A 22,156-nucleotide genomic window follows, 5' to 3' on the forward strand; every position below is an offset into this window, starting at 1 on the left:
GCTGGAAACAGGAGGATTCTTGATCCAAGTGAATAAATCATGTGCAAAAACAACTTCTCTTCATGAGCACCTAAGATGAGTTTTTATTATTGTGTCTTAAGCACTAGCTGTGCTTTTGTTCAGTGCATGGAACAACATGTTTTACTTCTCTTAGTGGTTGCTATTTGACTTTCCAGATGTCTCCTTGAACTTCACTGCTCTTCCTTTTCAGACTAGTAAATACACTTCAGAGAGGCTGTTATTTTCTGGTGGCATTAGGGACAGGAAGGCAGAGGAAAATGTGAATATTCCCAATTATCACTTGCTCCCACTTTTTAGTCTTTTTGTCTTTTTTTGTTTAAAGCTATAATTTAATGACAAACAGGTTTTGATCTGGGAGCAGATGCAAACTTTTCAGCTTTCAGTAGCACTGGGCACAAAACTGTGTGTGTGCAAGAGAAAGGAAAAGGGAAACAAAGAGGGTAGGAAAAATACTCTGCATCTGAGAGATACTGGTAGAACTAAACCAACCCAAAAGATTTCACCCCTTCTAGTAGTGCCTTTTCTAACTGAGTGTTCATGCCATGAGAGATACAGAGAAAGAAGAGAATTACAAAGGCATGTTGAATTCTACTTTGACTCCAACATGAAATGTGTTTTACTTCAAATATATGGTCTAATCATTTCATCATTGCTTTTTCCAATTTCCTTTATATCTGCATCAATGCGGAGTAGTTTGCCTTCTTAAAGCTGTAGTTTTATGTCTACTGTTTCTTGGGAGAATAGGGAAAAATCTTTACCTAGGTTTGACTGGTAAATTAAATGAATTCTTCATAACTTATAAAACCTACATAGAATATTGCATCAGTGATTTTGTGTGCTATTAAGATGATTATTAGATTTTGTGCTTTATAAGTGAGCTGTTATTTTATTGAATGCACTGGTAGCATTCATTTAGGATACTACTTAGAAATTTTGATAATTCTGCATCGTAGAGGAATTAATAAAAACTAAGGAGATTGGCTAGGACTGAGCAGGACTGACAGCAGAATGATATTCATTATTTGAACATGAAGCAAATTCTAGTAGCATGAGGTTTTAAATGTACTCGTCTTCCTCTTACAGAAAATTGGTTAAAACCACTTTCTGTCTACATCCAACAAATTATATTGGGGAAGAATGAGCTGCCATGGAGCTTGCTAACATCTTTTACATTTTAATTTGAATTTTCCAACTAATCTTTTTTTAGCTCAATGGATATTTGCAAGTGAAAATAAGTTTTGATTTCTGACAAAGTTAACACATTTCAGTATTTCTGTTTTTAAATACAATTCCATGCAAAGGTATAAATGTGAAAAATACAAATGAAGCAAATTTATTTTCTAAATTTCCTCTCAGATTTTTTAAACAGAATTTTCTATTTAGTGACTGAATTTGAAAGTAAGGACTTACCTTGTTAACTACTGATTTTTTTTTTACAGTTTTCCTGGGGACATTTGCAGGAAATTGGTGAGAAATTAATCAGAAAGTGTTAGATTAGACTTGAAATATTCTTCCTTCAGTCATAAAACACACTTAAAAATTATTAAAAATGTAGGGACTCTAAATGTGACAGTAGGAAACAGGATATAGAAATTTAAGCAGTAAGTAATTTTCTGGTTTCCTTCTCAGAAAAATCTAATTCTGAAATACTTACAATAACTAATTTAGATCTATCTATCGATCTATCTATCTATATATACAGAGAGAGAGAGAGAGATTTAATAGTCTTATGTCAGCCACTGAAAGCCTTGGGGGATCTGACTTGTGCTTAGCCTTTTGCAGAAGATACAAACCAGTCCAGTGAGCCAGCTGAAATAAAGGGATGAACAGAAGATATGGTCAGTTAGGAAACTGGACAGTGCAAGTGTTGCCAGCTCATCTCAGAAGTGTTCCCATCTGGCTGAGGGGTCCTGCTCTCACTTGCTGAGTGGATAAAGATGCTGTTGCATCTAGTTTGCCATCCCAGAACTTGCTATCACCTCTTCAGGCTTGGTGAGACGTGTGTGGACAGAGTTTTTAGGTTCAGTTCATGGTCTGATGTCTCAGCACAAACCTCACCTTCATTAGTGCTTTAAGCTGATATTCTGCACTGTGAACTGGAATAATTGAGTCATGCATTTCCCTCTGTTGCAGTGTGCTAACCTCTATTAAAGAATGACATGGGGAGTTAGGAATGGTGATAGATTAAAACTGCTAGGTTTGTCAAAGTTCATCTGTCAGAACCCCAGTTCATGAGTCTAAATCACTCTACTCTTAAAGCCCACTCCCCAACAATGAAAAAACCACCAACAAACAAAAATCCCACAAAGTATCACCCACCCCCCTCCATGTGTCTCTTCAATTAACTAATTTACATGTTTTTTTTAATTTTTACATATTACATATTTATATGAAATGGCATCACAAAAAGCAGAGTGCAGCCTGGAGAAGAGAAAATTCCAGGGTCACGTTCTAACAGCTTCCAGTACCTAAAGAGACCTACATGAAATCTGGAGAGAGACTTTTTAGAAGGGTATGTAGTGATAGAACAAGAGGGAATGGCTTCAAACTGAATTAGATTAGATATTGGGGAGAAATTCTTTACTGTGAGGATGGTGAGGTACTGACACAAGTTGCCCAAAGGAGCTGTGGCTGCCCTGTCCCTGCAAGTGTTCAAGGTCAGGATAAATGGGGCTCTGATTAGCCTGGTATTGGAGGGTGTCCCTGCCCATGGCAGGGGCTTGGACCTGGATGATCTTTACAGCCCCTTTATACCCAGGCCATTTTATGATTTTTTGATTCTGAAATTTTATGATTAGACCTCATGAACTGAAAATCTTCTAAGGATGGTTTGAAGAGTTAATGCCACTTGTGTAACCAGTTTTTCTGTTTCATTTATGCATTCTGGTTACTTGCATGAATGTTTGTCTTTGGGCCTTATGAGTGATTTTTCCACTTCAAGTGTCAGGTTGTTGGAATTAACACCATATGCAGTTTTCACTTTTGTTTTATAAGAATTGTTTTTCAGATGCTTTTTAAGGTTCCTGAGCTACCCCAAACTTTACCACTTGCACAGATGTACCCCAGATTTGCTTTCATGTGTCACAAAACTTTCTTCAGCAGGTTCTTTTCACTTCTACTGACAAGTGTAATAAGAAAAATTAGGTGGTTCCCAGATGGTGGTTTTTTATAGTGCAGCAAGAACATAAACCCCTTAACTATGGTACCTCCAGAAAGAGTGCATCAAGAAACTTGCATTTGCAACCTGCCACAGAGAAGGGGAGAGAGAGAAATTTGAAGTGTACTATGTTGATAATCAGAACTTCCTATCATCCTCACCAGGTGCAGCTGGACCAGCTACTTATTTTATATTTCTCTAAGCGTAGCCCTTCCCCTGGCCATTTAGCACAAAGCAGCATCTTGGACCTTTCATGAGAAATGTAAGGTAAATCCTGAGTTGAATTGAGAAAGCATCCATGAGTTTCTGCAATGGCTGAGTAGATGCCCCACTCTCTCCCTCTGGCCCCAGTGGAGCCTGAGCATCCATTTGCTTCATGTTCTGCTGAAACAGAAGCTGCCAAATGCTGCCAGGAGAAAATCCTTGGGAAAAGGGATGCTCAGCTGAATCTGTGCAACAGACAGGTAAAGAAGATGTAAACAAAGATAGGAGGAAAGCAGGAGGAACAAAATGTAGGTCATGTTTCAAACAGTTCTTCTGGGAAGTTGGTGATTTTGGTAGCTTCTGTAAGCATTTAGAACAACAAAGTGCTTTGCAGTTTATTTCATGATATGAACTCAACTAAATGACCAACCTATGCAGGGGGGACTCACCAGTGGATATTTTCCAGAGATCACTTTTGTATTCTCTTTGTAGAAAGATTTTACGTTGACTTATTTTCAACAATACTTCCTTGTAATGACAAAGATGCCTGTTCCTCCTGTTTCATAAATCAAACACCATTATTTTCTTTCTCACTTGTGCCTGTGAATCTAATATTTAAAATGGTCTAATGCTCCTCACAGTGAGACAAATAGGCTCCAGGAAATGGATAAAAATGACTAAACCTCATAATCTTGCAAAGTAGTTCTATTTTTCTACAAAAACTTCTGCCAACAAAAGCTAAACCCAGAATGTCTATACTGACTTTCCCATTTCTTAAAGTTGAGAACCATAAATGGAGCTTTGTATGAATAATGATTAATTCATGAGATGTAGTGTATGGCTTGAAGCACAGGTGTCATGGGTTAAAAAAGACTGGAAACCATTCTTTACTGCAGGATACTCCAAAAAAGGTCTGCATGAATAAATGTATTATTGATATCAAAGTACCTTGGCTAGAAAAAAAGTCTTTACAGCTGTATTTAGATAGAGTTAAAATAATACTGCCCATCTGTGTTGTACTTTAGTGTATTTTGACCAGTTAATAAAACTGAAAGTACATTGTTAGAAACATACCACTTCTACTCTACAACTTTTCCAGAAATATCCAGCACTGTTTGTGGTGATAAGATACTGCATTAACTTTTCTTCATAAAACTAAAAAAACAATTCCCCTCCTTGTCTCAGTCTCCTTCATAGAGTAAGATAGGTCTGTAATTTTTAGTAGGATGTAGATACCTCTTTCCTCCTTTTTTTTTTTTTTTTTTTTTTTTAATTATTAATTTTTAAATTTTGTTTTCCTTTTACTTGCTGGTTAACTTGGTGGATAAGCATGAAAATATTTAGCCCCCCTCCTCAAAAACTTCCTTTCCTACCTCATATTGAAAAATGCAGAATTGTTTTAAACAAGTTCCTTACAGAGTACCTTTCTTTTATGGTTCTTTTGTAGCTCTGTGAAGTGTGCATCAAAATCAAGCAGACTTTGAAAGATGCTCTTTCCTTCTCAACTGCTCTGTTCTGAGAGTAAAGCTGTTGTGCTCTTGTCAGGCTTTGAGAAAATGGTTGAATCTCTAGTTGAGACTTAGGAAAGCTAAGCTAAAAATGTGTGGAAAATTAGTTATGTACATATGCATGCAGTGCTTATGTGTGGTGGTTTTTTGTTGGGATATTTTGTTGTTGGTTTGGTTTGTTTGTTTTTTCCATTTGTCTCCATCAGTTTGGCCTTGTGCTTAGTTCATTTATCTGCAGAATTAGAAAGCAAGTTGTGTTTTGGGGAAGTGCAATTTTTATGTCATGGCATGTAAGGTCTAACAAAATTAAAAAATATAAATGAGAATTCATTAAGGAAAGATTTACATATGTTAGTGGCAGTCTTGCAGATTAAGGAGAGCTTGCTGTGTTTTTGTTGGTTATTGGCAAGAAGGCATTCATTAGCTTGGATGTCAGGGTGGCAAACAAAATTATATACTTCAGGAGCTGAAGGAAAATACTCCTGTGTAAAAGAAAGGTAGCTGGGTGAAGGTCATTTTTTCTCAAGGCAGGAAAGTGCATATACAATCATACTTCTTGACTGTGCTCCTAACACAAAGATTTTGCAAGATGTGTTGCTGTGTGTGTGTGTAATCAATGCACAGCTATAGTTAAATAAGTATGTAGTGAGCATTTTAAACAACAGTTATGAACTGTGTATTTATAACATTCCATATAACAAGGGAAGACAATGAAAATACTGCTACTGACTTCATCAACTAAGAAAAAATAGTAAATTCAACTAGTACTGCAGTGCATGAGAACATTAAGGGTGAGCATTGATCAGCTTTTCTTATAATACAAGTCTTTTAAAAAACCTCAATTTAAACTAGAAATTGATAAAGGTCCCTTTGATTATTCTTATTAAAACTTAAAATCAAGGCTCAACCCTAAGAACTACTGCCACAGAGGCCACTGAGGGAAGATACTGCTTGAGGCATGCTTGTCAAAAGCCTACATTTTCTAAAAAGGATTTTCCTGGAATTTCACAAAAGCTGTAAGAACATCTAGTAACCTTTATATTCTTTTATTCTTTTCTGTCTGCTGTGGCTGGGGAGTCACAATCATGCTCTTATTTTTAATTCTGATACTGTTCTTAAAATTGTTATTACTTACTGTAATGTTATTTAATGTAACTGGACAAAAAGGTATCTCTTCATGATCTCACAGATGTGTCCTCATTAGGTTGCCCCTGTTGTCATAGGAAATATTTTCTTTCTGCAAAAAACTTTCTGCTTTTTTTTTCCCCCCTTCCTCTATTTGTCACTTGCAGCTTATCTCCTTTCAAAGACATGTCCTGTAACAGAATAAAGCAAGTTTCCGATGATCTTTTAGGAAATGGAAAAATAAGGGTAGACCAGGCTGAAATGCAGAAAGCTTTGAGAAATTATATAAAAACACACAAAAGTCACAAACATCAGAAATGCTATTTCCCTCTCTTCCCCATGAGAATCTTGCCTAAAACAAAATAAGAAAAATCTTACATTTATATTGCTTTTTAACTTGGTCTAAGCTGAGAAGGACTATTCTATTTTCAGTTTACCATTAGAGAGCAAAGATATTAATCTATGTTTAGATCCATGGTTTGAATTCATATTAATTTACAGTTCTGGAACAGGCTCACAGGATAACAACCTTTTGAGCTGACATCCAGATGTGGGATCTTGGCAGGTAGCAGGAAAAGACCAGATTTTCTGGCTTCCTCCAATTCTTATGGTTTTTAATTCAAAATAACTTGCATTCCATTATTATATCCTATGTAAGGCTGTAGCAAGTGTAGTAAGGGGTCAGGAGCCTGCAATACCCTGCCTATGTTATCCCTTGTGTGTTTCTTATCCTCAGGCATTTCCAAGGGAGAATTAAGTTGACATGACTGCAGGCAAAGTGTTTTTTCAGTACCAGGGTTATTCCTAAGTATACTGATAGCTTTTTGTAATCTCTTTAGTGTGGAACATACCCTCTGTGTCCCTGAGCTGCTCTTCTGTGTTTGGTGAATTCACCCAAGGCTCATGATAAATTTTAATAGAGTTGTTGCTTTTAATGAATGTTAAAATGCATGAGTAAGGATTGCATTTTCAGGACTTTAGATCTGTGCAATTTCTGTCAGTAAAGACCCACTTTAGCTTGGTTCCTCCTAACACAATATTAGCAATTGGAAAAGGTATAGGATACAACAATCTGGAGATTATTAACAGGAAAGATGTTTTGAACAGAAGTAAAAAGTCACACATTTGCATTAGCACTAATTACTAATAAAATATTGTTGGAGAAAAAATCTAATTTTAAATTCTGGGTGCAGAATAATTGTCTTGTTGTTTTAGAGAAAAAGAGACAAAGTGCATCTATAAAATCCAACTGCAAATGTTTCCTGTGCTGCCTCATTGATTCATAATGTCCTGCTGTGCATCCTTTATGATTAGGGATTTACCAACTGTGTGGGTCACAGCATTTTTCTCAGTTAATTCCTCTTCTGAGGATTCTGGGTGTGCTGTACAGCAAATATCCTTTGGTTCTTCAACTCTGAGATATTTCTACAACAATTTTGTATGTTCACGTTATAGTTTTTAGCAAAACACAATCAGCATATCTACTGGAGTATTCAGTTTTACTTTTTTGTGTGATTCCACTATGTCTTGAAACTTTTGGCTGTACCATAAAATATTAGATGAAGGGTAGCTGAAGGCATTGGCATCTGCTTGTGTTTCTGTTGGATCTTTCCTCTCAGAAGTGTTAGAGGGGATTTATTTTGGACTGTGTAGTGAGCTCACTGGTAGAATGCTACTGCTAAAATCATCAGCAATAAAGAGGCCAAATTCACAAACCTCATATTGTTAACAGGCCATTAAAGCTGACAGGAGCCATATTTATATTTTTTGCCTCTGCTGTTTCAGACTCTCTACAAGTGAATGACACCCTAAGTTGATTTAGGCTGCTCTTGTACAAATCTAATTTAATCTTAGCCTTTCACTTTCCAGGTCCCTTTCTCCTCCCATTCCTGCTGCTACTCAGACTATTGCCACCATGATGGAATACTGCTGCTCTTAATTATCCAGTAGTTTGGTTGTTTTTTTAGGTTTTTTTGTTTGTTTGTTTGGTTTTCTTTGTTTGTTTTTTTAATTTTTTTTTGGTGATACCTGTCTGAACTGTTCCATGAAAATTGCCTGTTCTAAAAATAACTGATCAATCACTTCTTTGGGACAAGCTATGCATTCTGTACTGCTTTTTTTCTGAAGTCATAATAGCAGTTCCTTCATTTTCTGTGTTTTTGAATGTGAAATATTCTTGCTAAGGCATGATGCAGATCTGGATAATAAAATGTAACTTGTTCTGTTATGTGCAACAGCTCTCTTGTCATAGGGCACACATACACTCAAGGTTTATGCTGTTCTCCATCAGGGATTTATGTAGTACTGAAAATTATAATTAGGGATTCTGTGGTATTCTAGTTAATTTTCCTAAAGACAGAATTTAAATGCCTATTTATCATTTAGCTTGAAATATCAGATCATGTGGGTGCAGCCTTAGTACAGTATCACTAACACAGATCATCCCAGTTATTGGTTTGCCAAAAAGAAGAGCAAAGCTGTTACTGTTTGGTAACTTCTCTCTTTTTCCACTTGCATTGCATCATCTGGTGCCAGTCACCTTTCCTCACATGGGGTTGCTGCCTACATGCATAAAATCTAATATAATAGTCTTATTAATTTAATAGTCTTATTGAAATTTTCAAGGGTGTCATAAGAGTTTGAAAATCTAAGTTCAAGTCAACTAAATGTTTTGATAGTAATTGTACAGGAAAATGAGTTCCTTCACTGATGAAAAAACCTGATTTTGGTTGAGATCAGACAGAGGAGGAAAATAAAGAAATAAACAAAAAGAAGACAAAGACATCAACAGCAACAACAAAAAGAAAATAAAAAACAAACAAAAAAACCCTCTATATATTTATAACCCTTTTGTACTTACAACCAGTAGCAAAGAAATATTCTTCTCAAGGAAAAGTTATTACACTTGCTGTTCATGATCATGTTCAGCCTATCAAAATGTGTGTATGATCCAACTTTTTTTTAGAGCTGTATTTGACTTTAACACCAAAGATAATTCTCCTATTAATTAGTATTCTATCTTCTGTTGGCTAAATGATTACCTTGCTGCTTATGCTAGTTAATCTGTATGCTCAGTGCTTCTCTTCTTTTGAGTCACTGGGTTTCTTGGGTCAGTGGTTCAGGAGTTGGTGGCTGCAATCGGCCCCTGCCAGAATTACCTTTTGCCCAGACAGAACTGATTCCAGCACAGTTGCTGAGTTGGCTGTGTTAGTTTCTTCACTGTCCTGGGAGTTCTGCCAAATGACCTTGTGGCCTGTAAATTCTGCATTCTGTGTGCCCACTCTCAGTGGTACATCCTTGTCCCCAAGCCTTGTCAGGCTGCCCCCAGGTCTGAGATCACTGGAGCATGTCAAGCCCTGAACCTCAACTAGGGAATTCTCCTGACCTGTTGTTTATCTTTCTAACACCTAGACATTCAATCCCTGCTGAGACTGGGACAGAGTGGGAAGGGGAGGATGCTGTCTCTCCTGAAGCTCCTCCAGCACAGCCACATTTCTCACCATGGGCTGAGGGTGCTGCCTCAGCCATTGACAGGGTTTTGCTGTTACTGGAGATGAGCTCTGACCAGTTCCAGTTTGCTGACAGTGTTCCCAATGCAAGGCTGCCCAGTGGGAAACATGGGACAATGGCCCTTTTTCTTCCTACTAGTAATTCTGTCTTTCAAAGGTGACTGACCATGTTCTGCAAATTGATGCAGTTGTGTTTGACAAGTGAGGATTTTGGTGAAGTAAATAGATTTGTTATCTTATCCTTTTCTTTGTTTTCTTCTGCTGTACTGGTCTGTGGGGCACTAGTGCCACTATTAACTAGAAAATTTTACTACAGCATCTTCAAACCAGAGCAGAGGGGCTGATGGCAACTCCAGCTGAGGCTGCATCTGGTCCAGGCTTCTCTCCTGCCATGAAGCAATTTAAGTGTCTTCCTGTGGGTCATTACCCAAGGTGAATCAATATGCATTTCTCTGAGTGTTAGAATTAATGAAGATTGGTCTCTGAAGGATTTGTGTCTTAGGACTACATCCTCTGATGTCTACTGGAGTACAAACACCAAATGAGACTTCTTGTGCAAGATTTTTTTCTAAGGATCGCTGCCTGTTTTAGCTTGTCCTTTAGTGGAGGCCTTTTTCTTTCCATCTTCTAGTTCCATGAAGCTTTAAAGATATAATTTTATCCTCCTGTTTAATGTGTTCAAAATTGGCTAGTAGGTTGAAAGGTAACTGGGGAATGGAATGGCAAGGTCTCACATGCAGACACAGTGTAATTGAATGATATTTGCTTCTTCAAGAAGCCAGGTTAGAAAGAGGTGAGACAGGTTTCCTGCAAAAAAATTGCCTAAGACTGTGAGGACCAGAGGGCTGGGGTACAAGGCTGTTTGTAAACAGAAGTTAAGCTCAAATAAGTAAGTGTGCTTTAACTCTGCACAGCCCAAGATTTCATTGAAACCAGCAGATTTGGAAAGGCAGGTGCTTATTACTAAAGCTTTACTGAAGATGTTGGGACACTCTGAACATAATATTTAATGTACTTGTAACTGGCAGTTTCAGCTCAGGAAGGAGCACTTGGAATTGCCATGGCTGCTTTCACAGTTTTCTGAAATCCATTAGCTCATTTTGGAGCAGAGGCCAAAACCAGGGTTTTAAAAATGTAAAAATCTTGGCCATCATCAAGAAGGATTTTAAAGCTAGAATGGACTGCATTATTTTGCAGTTGTGTAAGATCTTCATGCAATTGCATCTTGAGTACTGTGTGTGGTTTGGGCCTCCTGACCCAAAGGAAGATAAAGTACCACTTCAGCAGGAACAGAGGAAGGGCAACTAAAATGATAAATTGGATGAAACAGACAGAGGAAGGACTTACAAAGATCCATGGTTCTTCAGTTTGGAGCAAAGGTTGAGGTGTGAGGTCACCAAACAATACACCATCACAAAAGCAACACAAAAGAGTTGTTAGAAGTGTCAATCATCAACTTTGAATTGCAAGAATTTAAGGACACTAGAAAAAAATAGCAGCAGATAAATTTAAAGCACAAAAGAAAGTATTTGCACTGGAGCTTACAAGCTTTTGGCATTTACTAGTGAGGAAAGAGTGGAGATGGATTGTATCAGCAGGTTCAAGAAAGTTGATTGAATTTATGAGCTGCAGCTCCATAGATGGATAGTAGCACAGGGGAGGTCAGTCCTGCCCATCATTTCTAATTCTTGGAGTTTTGAGACTGGAGGGAATAGACTGTAGAAAAAGAATCTTTTACTACTCTGTTGCAGAAGCAAGACAGGGCTGGATGAACCATTGTTCCTGAACTGTTGGGACATTCCTAAAGTTCTTGTGGTGTCCTGAGCTCACGTGTAAGACCAAAACTAGACTGTAGATTGGAAGTGATGGTGTGTGAAAAAACAATGAAATTCCCTAGTTTTATCTGGTCTGTGTCAAAGACAATAATCTGTTGACCCTAAATGTCAGACTGGGATAATCATAAAGCCAAGAGACAACAACTAAAAGTGTGTTAGGATTATTGCTTGAAGAATAGATTAAAGATTTTTCTCAGTTTGCTTTTGCATACTTTTCAGAGCTGCGTGTTGAACTGTGGTTGATGATGGAGCTAAGTTCAGAGGACAAATACTGGTGACAGTTTTCTTCTACAGTGAAATCTGTGAATTTGATTAAACATACATGGTGAACTGGATTTTCTTCTTTGATAATGAAACACCCCATTTCATCACTGTGATAAAGGATTGTTTAGTTAAATTATGAAGTATATAAAGTGACTAATTTAAGAGAGATGAGATATCATTGTATTTGTATGCTGGTAAGCAAAATTAGCACAATGCATTTTGTGTGTGCAATCATAACACTTTCAACTCAAAGTAAAAATGCCTGGTAGTTTGGGGGTAGCAACTATTTCTGAAGCAACCCTTGAAGTATTTCCTAAGAAGTATTACAAGAAGTAGCATCAAAATAAAATTAATTTCTAATCTGAGTGGTGAAATAAAATAAAATAAATTTTAAAAAATCTCTTTTCTTACATTATGGCTCTCTGGTGGTTCTATTTTCTCAAAGATAGCAAGAATAACAGAAAAAAATCTTTTTTGTGTATGTTGTGCTTTACAAGGTGTTGCTTTGACCATCTTATATCATGCTAATTATTTGATTTTTTTTTTTTACCAAAATGACATTTTGATCATCTTCAATGGCCACAGTAAAGTGCATTAAAAGTAACACAAAAGACTAAAATACTTTGGGAACATCAGTAGATACAAGTCTGTAAGCATTTATTGGCTGATACTTTGGACATTTTTTGGGCTCAAAAAAGTATTTTTTTCTTCTTATATAACCAGGTACTTTGTATGTGTTGAGCATTTTTTGTCCTCCTCAGTGAAACTTTACATGGAGTAAATTAAGTCTTGGAGAAACATGTTCTTTCACAAACAGATGTTCTCTCTGCAAATGTTAGTCCTCCAACTGTTCTTCACTATCTATCAGTCCATTTTAGGGGCAGACTAGGCTGGCTTTACACTGCCTGGTTCTCAATGCTATGAGTCTTTCATTATAATGGGATGCTGCCAAGATAAATAAGAATACAGATCAGAAAGGAAGCATATGGTTATTGCTCTATTTTCATTTTTTAAATGTATATGTCTCCTGGAAGAAGTAAAGAATATGAATAAAGAAAGAGAGACTGAGATATGGAAATAAGAGAAAAATCTGTATAAAGAATGCTTCAGAAAATAATGGGAAGGAAGTAAGGGTGCAGAGATGACTAGTGCAGTGGTTGAGGCTGGACTTTTTGCCCCTGGCTTGGCAGTGGTGTTGATAGGCAGAAGTTGAGCTGCCCCACCAGGGCAGCAAAGCAGGATAAAAGGATTAGTTAGATACCATTTTCTTTCTACCAAAAGAAACATGTTTACTGTCAAAGCCAAACTTCTTTTGCTGCCGATATTTACATCAGCAGTGAGAATCAATCTACTCTGAGTCCTTGTGTGACTAGTGCTGGGGCTGTCCCTCTGTCCCTCTGCTGTGGATACAGCAATGTGGGTGGGTGCGCACAGCAGAGGACTGCAATGGTCCATCTTAAATGTGTCCTAAGGTTTCAGGAGTCCATCCTTGTGCTGAGGGGTGTGGGGAGCTGTGGCCAGGCCAGGGATATTGATGGTGATCATTTCAATGGGAAGTGTGTGTGCTCCAGGCTGGTTCTATGGGATTGTTGTACTGTCTTGTGAAGGCCTGGGAGGGGTCCTCTGTGGGAGACCAAATCCCAAGGGCTTCCTCCTTCCTGGTGAGTTATTAATGAATATGGTCTGCTTTTGCCAGGCTGGCAGGCTCTGCTACACAGAGGACAGGATGAAGAAGGATTGCAGCAGGGAAAGAAAATAATGTACTCTGCCTGTGGATGACTTTTTGTAGAGTTAATGGTCTTGCAGAAGCTACTGCTGGCAGGCAGAAAGCAGAACTTTAGTCTGGGTCCCTTAGGATGAGATGAGTGGGGAGTAAGAAAAGCAACTGCAGAAATGTCAGGCAGCAAAGTAAATGCAGAGCCGTGCTGGGACATTGCTCTTGCAGTTTATGGAGAATAGCAGGGAAATACATGCAGTCAGTAACCACAAAAAGATGTGAAATAGATGAGGACTGAACACAGATAAGGAGGCTTAAAAACATTAAAACCAATTTTGGTTGAGTGACTTGACTGTACTACATTTTAGATTACTCAGCTGATAACTAATAAGAAGCAGAGAAACAGATTTTGAAAGTATAAAAGTTCTGCCTAATGGTGAAAGGAAGCAGAGGCACAGACACATGGATAAAGGTGGGGTTATTATGGGATAAATTAGGAACAGTAGAGCATGCTCCCAAAATGAGTGAGGAAAAAGAATTGGTAGAGGATGAGACAGCAACAGTGAGAAGACAAGAAAAATAATTTAGTATCTAAAATAATTTAGATTGAAAATATGAACTGGATTAGAATTAGCAGTATTACAATTGATGAAGCCTTGTTCAGTAAGCAAAGCTTCTAATTCAAACTTTCAATAGCATTAACAATTTATTTTGCTATCATGGTATTTTTAGTGTTTCATTTGTATTTACTGCACCACTAATAAGTGTCAGAAAAAGCAAGGCACTATGTGTCTGAAAGTCAGAGATTTTGTGTTTCCCCTTTCATTGCTGTTTGCCTTCTCTCTTCAGTCTGAAAAGCCTTAAAACATCTGATTAGATGTATCCTTCATGGCTTGAAGGTCTGCAAGCTGCCATATGTATTTGTTACAGAGAATAGTCCTCTGTCTCTCTATGTTGCCATGTTCCTGTCAAAAGGGAAATTTCAGACATGGTAAGTTAAAAAGCAAAATTATTTTTTCCTCTTTCATTTTCTACTCCCTTTGCTCAAACAGCTCAGCATTGGAGAGGAGGAGAAATAGAAAAGGGTGGGAAAATGAAAATGATGTATACATCCAAGTTACCACTGACAGTTGAAATGCTCTTTACCCGTGTTATTCTTTTGGGGTCTGAACTTTAAGTTTCAAAGTATAATCAGCATGTATTTCAGCCTTAATATTTGCTGAGAACATGGAATGTAAAACACAGAAAGAAGGCTTTGAGCTGTATGCACTTTTCTGTGGAAGAAACCACAAAGGAGACAAACCAGCTAGAGAATGCACAGAATGGACAAGCAGTACCTGATCCAGTGTGTTGCAGGTATCTCCCCCATTCACTTTCCTATTGAGTGATAGGAGAAAGAAGATCTTACATAAATTCTGCTGCCACTGTTCAGCTGTAGCCATCAGGAAAAGTGTTAGGAGCAGAACTCTGGTCTGTGCAGCCACACTGGGGACTGCTGTATGTGCTACTTCACCTCCTCTTTCTCCAGTTTTTGCTCAGTCAATGGGAGAAGTTTCAAGATACTGTGAATTGAGTGCCCAGCAGCAAGCAGGCCACTTGCTGTGCTGCAAAATGGAGCTTCAGGAAGGGAAGAGTACTGACAGTAGACATGACCAAAAAGAAAGCTAAGAGGCAAAATCCAGGAAGGATGATCACATATTTCTAGAGTTGCATATGAAACAGGTAGTACATTTATCTAACGATGAGATGCATTCAATAGATCCTGTTTTAGGGGCTGATTAATGAAGCACATAACACTGGGAGGAGTATTATGGATCTCTTGTCACTGTAGTGCTGTGACATGTTGTATTGGCTTTCTGTAAGTGGCAATAAAAATAGGAAAAAAATACCCTCCATAAAGGAAAGAGATGTCTTGCACTAATCCTCATTGCTTTTGAAATGGTATTTGGTAAGCCTAGATAGTCAGAAGTATGCCTAAATAATCTCTCAGAAGAAACAAATTTGTGGGCTTGGATAAAATTTTTAAAGCACTTCCATAAGTTATATAGGAGTTCATAATTTCTATTTCTTAAATTTACCTTCCTTTACCTTCCTTTTCAGCACTTCTTTGGTTGAGAAACAACAGATAGTATTGTTGTGGTTTAAGCTTAAGGAGAAATGTTTTGTTAATATGTCTGGGCTCAACTGACCCCAAGAAGAAGAAAACATGCTATGATATAATGAAATTACTGCTTTTAAATTCTTACTGTCTGAAATCTCTAGGCCAGAAGAAGGGTATTTTATGTGTCTCTGGAACAGTACTTTTATTTATATTATTTTTTTAGAAATATAATTTTGTTCAACCAGAACTACTTCAAATTCTATCTGAAATAAAAAATAATTTAAATGGAAAGCCTGGGAGCCTTCTAGATAGCAAAACCTAAAAGGAAATATTGTATTCCTTTATCCTTTTCTTACTCAGTGATTAGCTCAGTCACCTGGGGTATGGAAGGACTGCCTGAGGGGATCTGCAGTTATATTAGAGTGCAGCAGTTGGTGGTTTCAGCAATTTCCCTTGGTTAAATAAGCCAAAATCAGTGCTTTAAGTGCATCTGTGGAAGAGCCAGGAGTATATTTTGGAGCTCAGCAGTAGTAAGGAGCCCAAGGTACAGGTTATGAGGTACGTGAAGGCACTCTGAAATCTGTGCTTAGTGGGGAAACAGCAGTCCCATTCCTCATTTGGAGCCTTTTGGACAGAGGCAGTGACACAGCCTGGTGGATCCAGTGCCCTTAGAGCTGAGCCTGATTTCATTTGCAGATTGCTCTGGGTGAAATGAAACAGCTCCTTGTTATTATTGTCAGGGTTTGTCAAGGAAATAACCTGGATTTACAGTCTGAGGACTGAGCTGAGGTGTGTATAACTTCTGTGCAGGCTAGTGCTTGTTGACGCACCCATTCAATCAGTTCAGTCACCGAATCCCACAGATGAGTTTGTGTCTCTGGCTCCAAGCTGCTTTTGGTGTTTGCTGGTGAGTCACGCCTTGCAGCCCTGCACTGCCAGGATCAACATCCAGCTCTCCATCCTTGGCTGTAAATGGACTTTATAGTCCATTTCCCCACACCTTCTGGAACTGGGCTGGTTTATGCAGGGTTAACTGGAATGTGACCGTGCTCACTTTGGAGGTGAATTCTTGTAATGCAGGAGTGACTTGAAGTTTTTGCTTTTCTGTAAAAAAAAATTGAGCTTGCACTGTTATATAGGTTTAGGTTCTAAGCTAGGTATTGGTTGAAACAACTTAGTGAGAAATAACTACTTAGACCTAGTCATTGTTTTGGTTACTGATTTGCAATATATGTTATCAGTACACTTATGCCTGATGAATTTTTGAATAACAAAATATTATTAGCATTGCTTCATGTTTTTGTAGCCAGGTTCAGGTTTTATGGTATTACAGAAAGAATGTAAACAAAGCCCTACCTTACAGTTTAGTTTTTTTGTTGGGGTGTGAGTGAGAGAAACCTTGGGAAAATTGATATTGGCACAGATATCTTAATTTAGAGGTATAAAGCCTGCAAGGTATGAAAACAGATACATTTTTGCTCTGTGATTAATCCTGGTCCAAAACCTGTGAATTTTCCCATTAAAACTCCATAAATAACTGACCTGAGTAACACATAAAATTGAGTAAGTTCATTTCTCTATGATGACATTGATTTTAGCTGCTTTTGACATTAAGAAACTGTATGAATTAAAACCAAAGGGCCTTGCAATTGATTTTCTCCACTTTTTTGCCAATTTTTGTGTGGTTTTTAAGTGATATAAACAAACTTGTAATTTGCTTCCAGAATATACAAAAACTATATGTGATTTGAGAAGAAATGTAAAAAAATTTCTCCATTTTAGGGCAATAATACGTAACATGATTAAAAGCCTTTGGTGAGACCCTTGTGTTGATCTGTGCAGCAATGCAAATGGTAAAATGGTTCTTTCCTCAACATGTACAAAATGGGGAATGAACATTAAAGTGCATGGTGTTACCTTTCTAACTCTGTTCTCAGGTGTCACGTACACTTCCTTGTCAATAAGGAGATGTGACACACAATGCAACATTTAAATGGTGCTATGCAACCTTAAACAGCACCAGAACTGCATTTCCTGTTCCTCATTATATCTTAATTAAATATTGATGGACAGTTTGTTTACATCAGGATTTTATTCTGTTAAAAATAATGCCATCTTATGACTGTTGCTAGTGAAATAGCTGGAGCAACAAGTTGATGATTAGTGTCAGTTTCTCTGTTGACCCAAGAATCATGACATAAATAAATTAATTTGTACTTATCAGTTGAACTGTTTTGCTGGGCTGGAATGGATTTAGTTTAGCTAAAGCTAGTTGAATAACATTGAAACATTTTACTGTATGTATCTCATGTACTTATGAACCTTACGTGTGTTGTAATGACCTGTGTGAACTGTGCTGTATAGACAGTGCATAATAGAAAAACAAAATCTGTAAGCATTATGCAATGCATAGTTTTAGACACAAGTCTGAGCCCAGGAACACTGCTTTTGATGTTCTTGATTGCTCCCTTGTTTACTGGCTACACTGCATGTTTTAGTTTTTCTCTGACCACCTAATGCATTCCTAACTTTCATGAGATTTGTATCTCAGTTCTTAAATTACTGAATGAAATAGAAATAAAAAACTACCTAAAATACTTTACAGAAAATACAACTCTACTAGCAGTTGGAACTGCCCGTCCTATATTTTTTCTCATAACTAATTCTCATCATAATTTTGCAGGAAATAAATCCTGGTCTCAATATATTAAATGGTAGCCCAGATAAACTTGAAATGCATGATAAAGAGAGAAATCCAAAGGAAATCAGAAGAAACTCTAAAAACGTAAAATTACTAATAGAAAAAGAAGCATTTGTCCTGGGCAGATGAATGTAGTGAAATAACTAAAAGTAGTTTGTAATGTAGAATATAACTCTACTCCCTCTACAATGACATTGCAGACATTGTTGTACGTGGAAATATTTGTATTGATTGTGTGCTGGGCTAATTAAATATCTTGTTCCATGTTACAAAATAGTAAACAATGGTGAAAGAAATAAGAAGTTTTGAAACGCCACTTTCAGTTTGTTGAAGAATTATTTTCTCAGCTAGCAAGGGAAACACTATACATCACCCATAATTATCATAATCATCAATTAAGTTAATTAAGAAACAATTGCATGTCTTTCTTAAAATAGCTTCTAAGCTATAGAAGAACAGCTTCTAACAAGTTAAGTCACCTTTACAGTTTAGTCTTTGTTCTTAAGTAATGTAATCCTATTGAGCTGGCTAGATGCTGATGGATTCCTTAAGGGTCAGAGATGTGCTGCTAGCTGGCATGCCAGGGTGCTCCACCAAGAAGATTGCAAAGAACTTCTCTGATACAAGAAGTTGCTTTGATTCTTTGTGTAACAAGTAAAAGAGAAAATGAGAATGTGGGAGAGATTTTATGGGGTTTTGATTTTTTTTTAGTGTTTTGGTGGTGGTGGTTGGGTTTTGGGTTTATTTTAAGCAAAGAAAGTAAAAAGAAGTAGAAAAGAAAGGTGTATTCTAGAGAATTTGGAAGAAGGATATTAATAAATTGCTGTTACCACACACTGATATTGGTTGGAAAGGACCTATGAAGATCCCTTTTGAGGGTCCAATCCACAAACAAAGAAAGAAAAACTAAGGTGAGGTTGCTTTTAATAGCTTTGTCTAGTTGAGGTTTCAGTATCTCTAGGGATGGATATTTCACACATTTCTGGGCAACTGTGCCAGTGTGTAACTAATTTCACAGATAGTTTCTTAATTCTTGATGACTTGTTTCTTCTCGGATGCCATGTGTTCTGGCTGCCCACTCATCTGGGTGACCATCTGTCAGGCTGGCTGCAGTATGGCAATGGCTTTTTTGTCCTGGGGATGCCAAAACTGGACATGGGGCTCTCAGTGCAGTCTCAGGGGTGTTGACTGGAAGGGAATAATCCCTTCTCTTGCCATTTGGTTCCTAATGCAGCCTTGTCCATATTTGGCCCTGTTCAACATAAGGGCATATGGCTAGCTCAGTTTCAACTTGTGAACTTTACTTTTCTGCAGAGCACATCCTGAGCCAGCTGGTGCCCAGGCTGAGGGCTTGAGGGCTCTCTTGGCTGCAGGAGTTTTGCTTTTCCATTGGTGTGTTCCCACTGAGCTTTTAAAGGCCAATGTCAATGTCAGACTCATACCCAGCCTTGAGGTGTGACAAAAGAGCAGCACTGCCCTCAAGGCTGTTGATCATTCCCCTGAGCTTAGATGTTCTGATGGATAAACCCATTGACACATCTGGTTGATGACTCATGCTTACCTGGATGCTCAGTTATTTCTCCTGTTTTAGCTTACAGCTATGTATTAAAAATGTCTCATTCTTTTACTCTGTGTGATGAACCAAAAAAAACCAAACCACAAGCCTCTACCACTTTGTTCTTAATGTTCTTCATTAAACTTCATCTGTGAAAATCTACAGTGACTTTCTTTAGGTGTTTCTTTCCTGCCCATCAGAGTAGAGACACTAGGCTAAGGAATAATAATATTTGTTATTTAGATAACTGGTCTGTTTTTCAAGGGATGGCAAGAAAAACATTATAAAGTTGTGCAGGATTTTGAACTAAAAAGAGAAAAAAAATCTGAAACTTTATTCTGGGATTCACCCTATCCTTTTCAATGGTATCTCACCTCTGATTTCAAAACTGGGAAACAAGAGGGCGGGTACACTGAGCCTCACCTGCCACATCAGGCTTGTGCCCTTGAACCATCACTTGGAATAAATCTTGAGATTAATTCAGTCATGGTTTGTTTGGGTTTGAGTTGCTTTCTTCTTTTGTCAGTGAGCTCTCAATAACTACAAAGGGCTATTTTCACCCTTTGTAATTGAAGTATTGTGTTTGCTTTGGTGGGCTTATGCAGCATGCTGACCTTAGGGGACTGGCAGTGGAACTCAGTGGCTGTACTGGCCTCTGCCAGTTTCTTTGGTTTTTTAAGGAGAGAAGGAACAAAAGCCATTTGTTTGTAGGAAACTGTGCAGTTTTTATTATCCAACACTAGTTTTCTTTCCTTTTCTGGCAACCACTTGCTTCAAGCAAACTAAACTACGTTATCTCCCACCTCTTGTTCAAACTGCTCATGCTAATATGCCTGACTGCCTGCAGCTGGTTAGAGGATGCCCACAGGAGCCTTGCAGCTGGCAGTGGCATGGTGTGGCTGACACAAACCTTTATGTCATGGCCAAAATGGGTCTCTGCTGCCCAGCTTTTTAGGTCCCTTTGCTTTTAGGTCCATCTCTGCAGCTGCTGCAGTCCTTACAGCAGTGGTAACTATGCCTCTCCTGCTGAAGCTGTTAGTAGGTGAGCTAGTGAAATTAAATCACATGTGGCAGCACGGGCTTCACTGTTGCTTTTTGCTATGGTACCAGGTGTTCCTTACAGGTAGTGCATGCACCTTCTGAATTCAGCCCAGAACAAGCTGATTTGTAGATGTGAACTTTGTCCTAGCTTGATAGGAAGAGGTAAATTTTCAACCAACCTTCTGACTGTCCCTTTTGTACCATATGGCAACTGCCCCCACATTTGTATTGGCTATTGTACATTTGCCTGTAATTTTTATTAATTTTTCTTTTGTTTCACTTTTATGTATTGAGCCAAAAACAGCTCTGTATTTTCAACCCTATGTTCAGCACAAATCCGAAACACAGCCTCCTACTAGCCACTGTGAAAAACACTAACTCTACCCCAGCCTAAATCAGCACACACCTTTGCTGCTCTTGCTAATGTTTTAACATTTTCAAAGTATTTAAATGCATTGACTTCTATGGGGGATGCATCTGTTACCTGCAGTGTCACTTATCATGCACCACCTGTTTGTTCTTGCCCAAACTTGTACATTAGTAAGCTCTGTTCATTCCAGGGTCAGCTATTTCCACTTCAGGTTTTTATGCCCTTTTTTCTGAACAGCACATTTTTAACAATGATCTGTAGGACTACTAGGAGAGAAAAAGAACATGATGTTAACTATTCTATGCAAATACGATTAAAATCTATAATTAATTAAGTTTTCTAATTAACATTTAACTTATGCTTTTAGAATAATATGAAGTTTGGTCATGCTTCTCCAGATGAGCTCTAAAAGATCATCCTCAAAACATTAGTGAGTATAACTGAAAATAATATGTAAATTACCAAAAATTTCTTGGGGTAAAAACAAGAGATAACTGTGGCCAGCTGGTACTTAAAAAGAAAAAAATGGTTTAAATTAGGGCCTCAAAAAATTAAAATAAAAGCTAAGAGTCTAAAAGCAGACCTCTTAAATTCACTTTAGGTTTTCACAATATCTTTCTTGAAATGTGTTTTTACTTCTCATTTGACCTGTGAGAGGGAATGTGTACTGATACATATGTATATAACCTAAAAAGAAAAGGAAAGCAGATTAGAAATTCAGTGTTGGCCTTTCTTTTCATTGTCTTTATATTTGAGTTAGCTTAATAAAGTCATACCAAGTTGATATGCAGCACTCTGTGTTTTCAGCATTATTGAAAAAAAGCTCCACATTGAAAACTGAAGTGGACATAGCAGGCAATATTTTTCTTAAAACTACTGCTGCATTTTCAATATCAAAGAAATCTTAAGGTAAATAAGTTTTGATTTGAAGGTTTAGCTTAGCCTCAGGCAGCTGAGCCTGTGCACTGCCAGTATGGGTATCAGGGGATGATGGTTGTTATTTTACTCTAAAATCAGCTCCCTTCCTTTCACTTTTTCCTCCTTCTTA

Source organism: Erithacus rubecula, assembly GCF_903797595.1.
Source record: "Erithacus rubecula genome assembly, chromosome: 3".
In the NCBI taxonomy this organism is placed as follows: Eukaryota; Metazoa; Chordata; class Aves; order Passeriformes; family Muscicapidae; genus Erithacus; species Erithacus rubecula.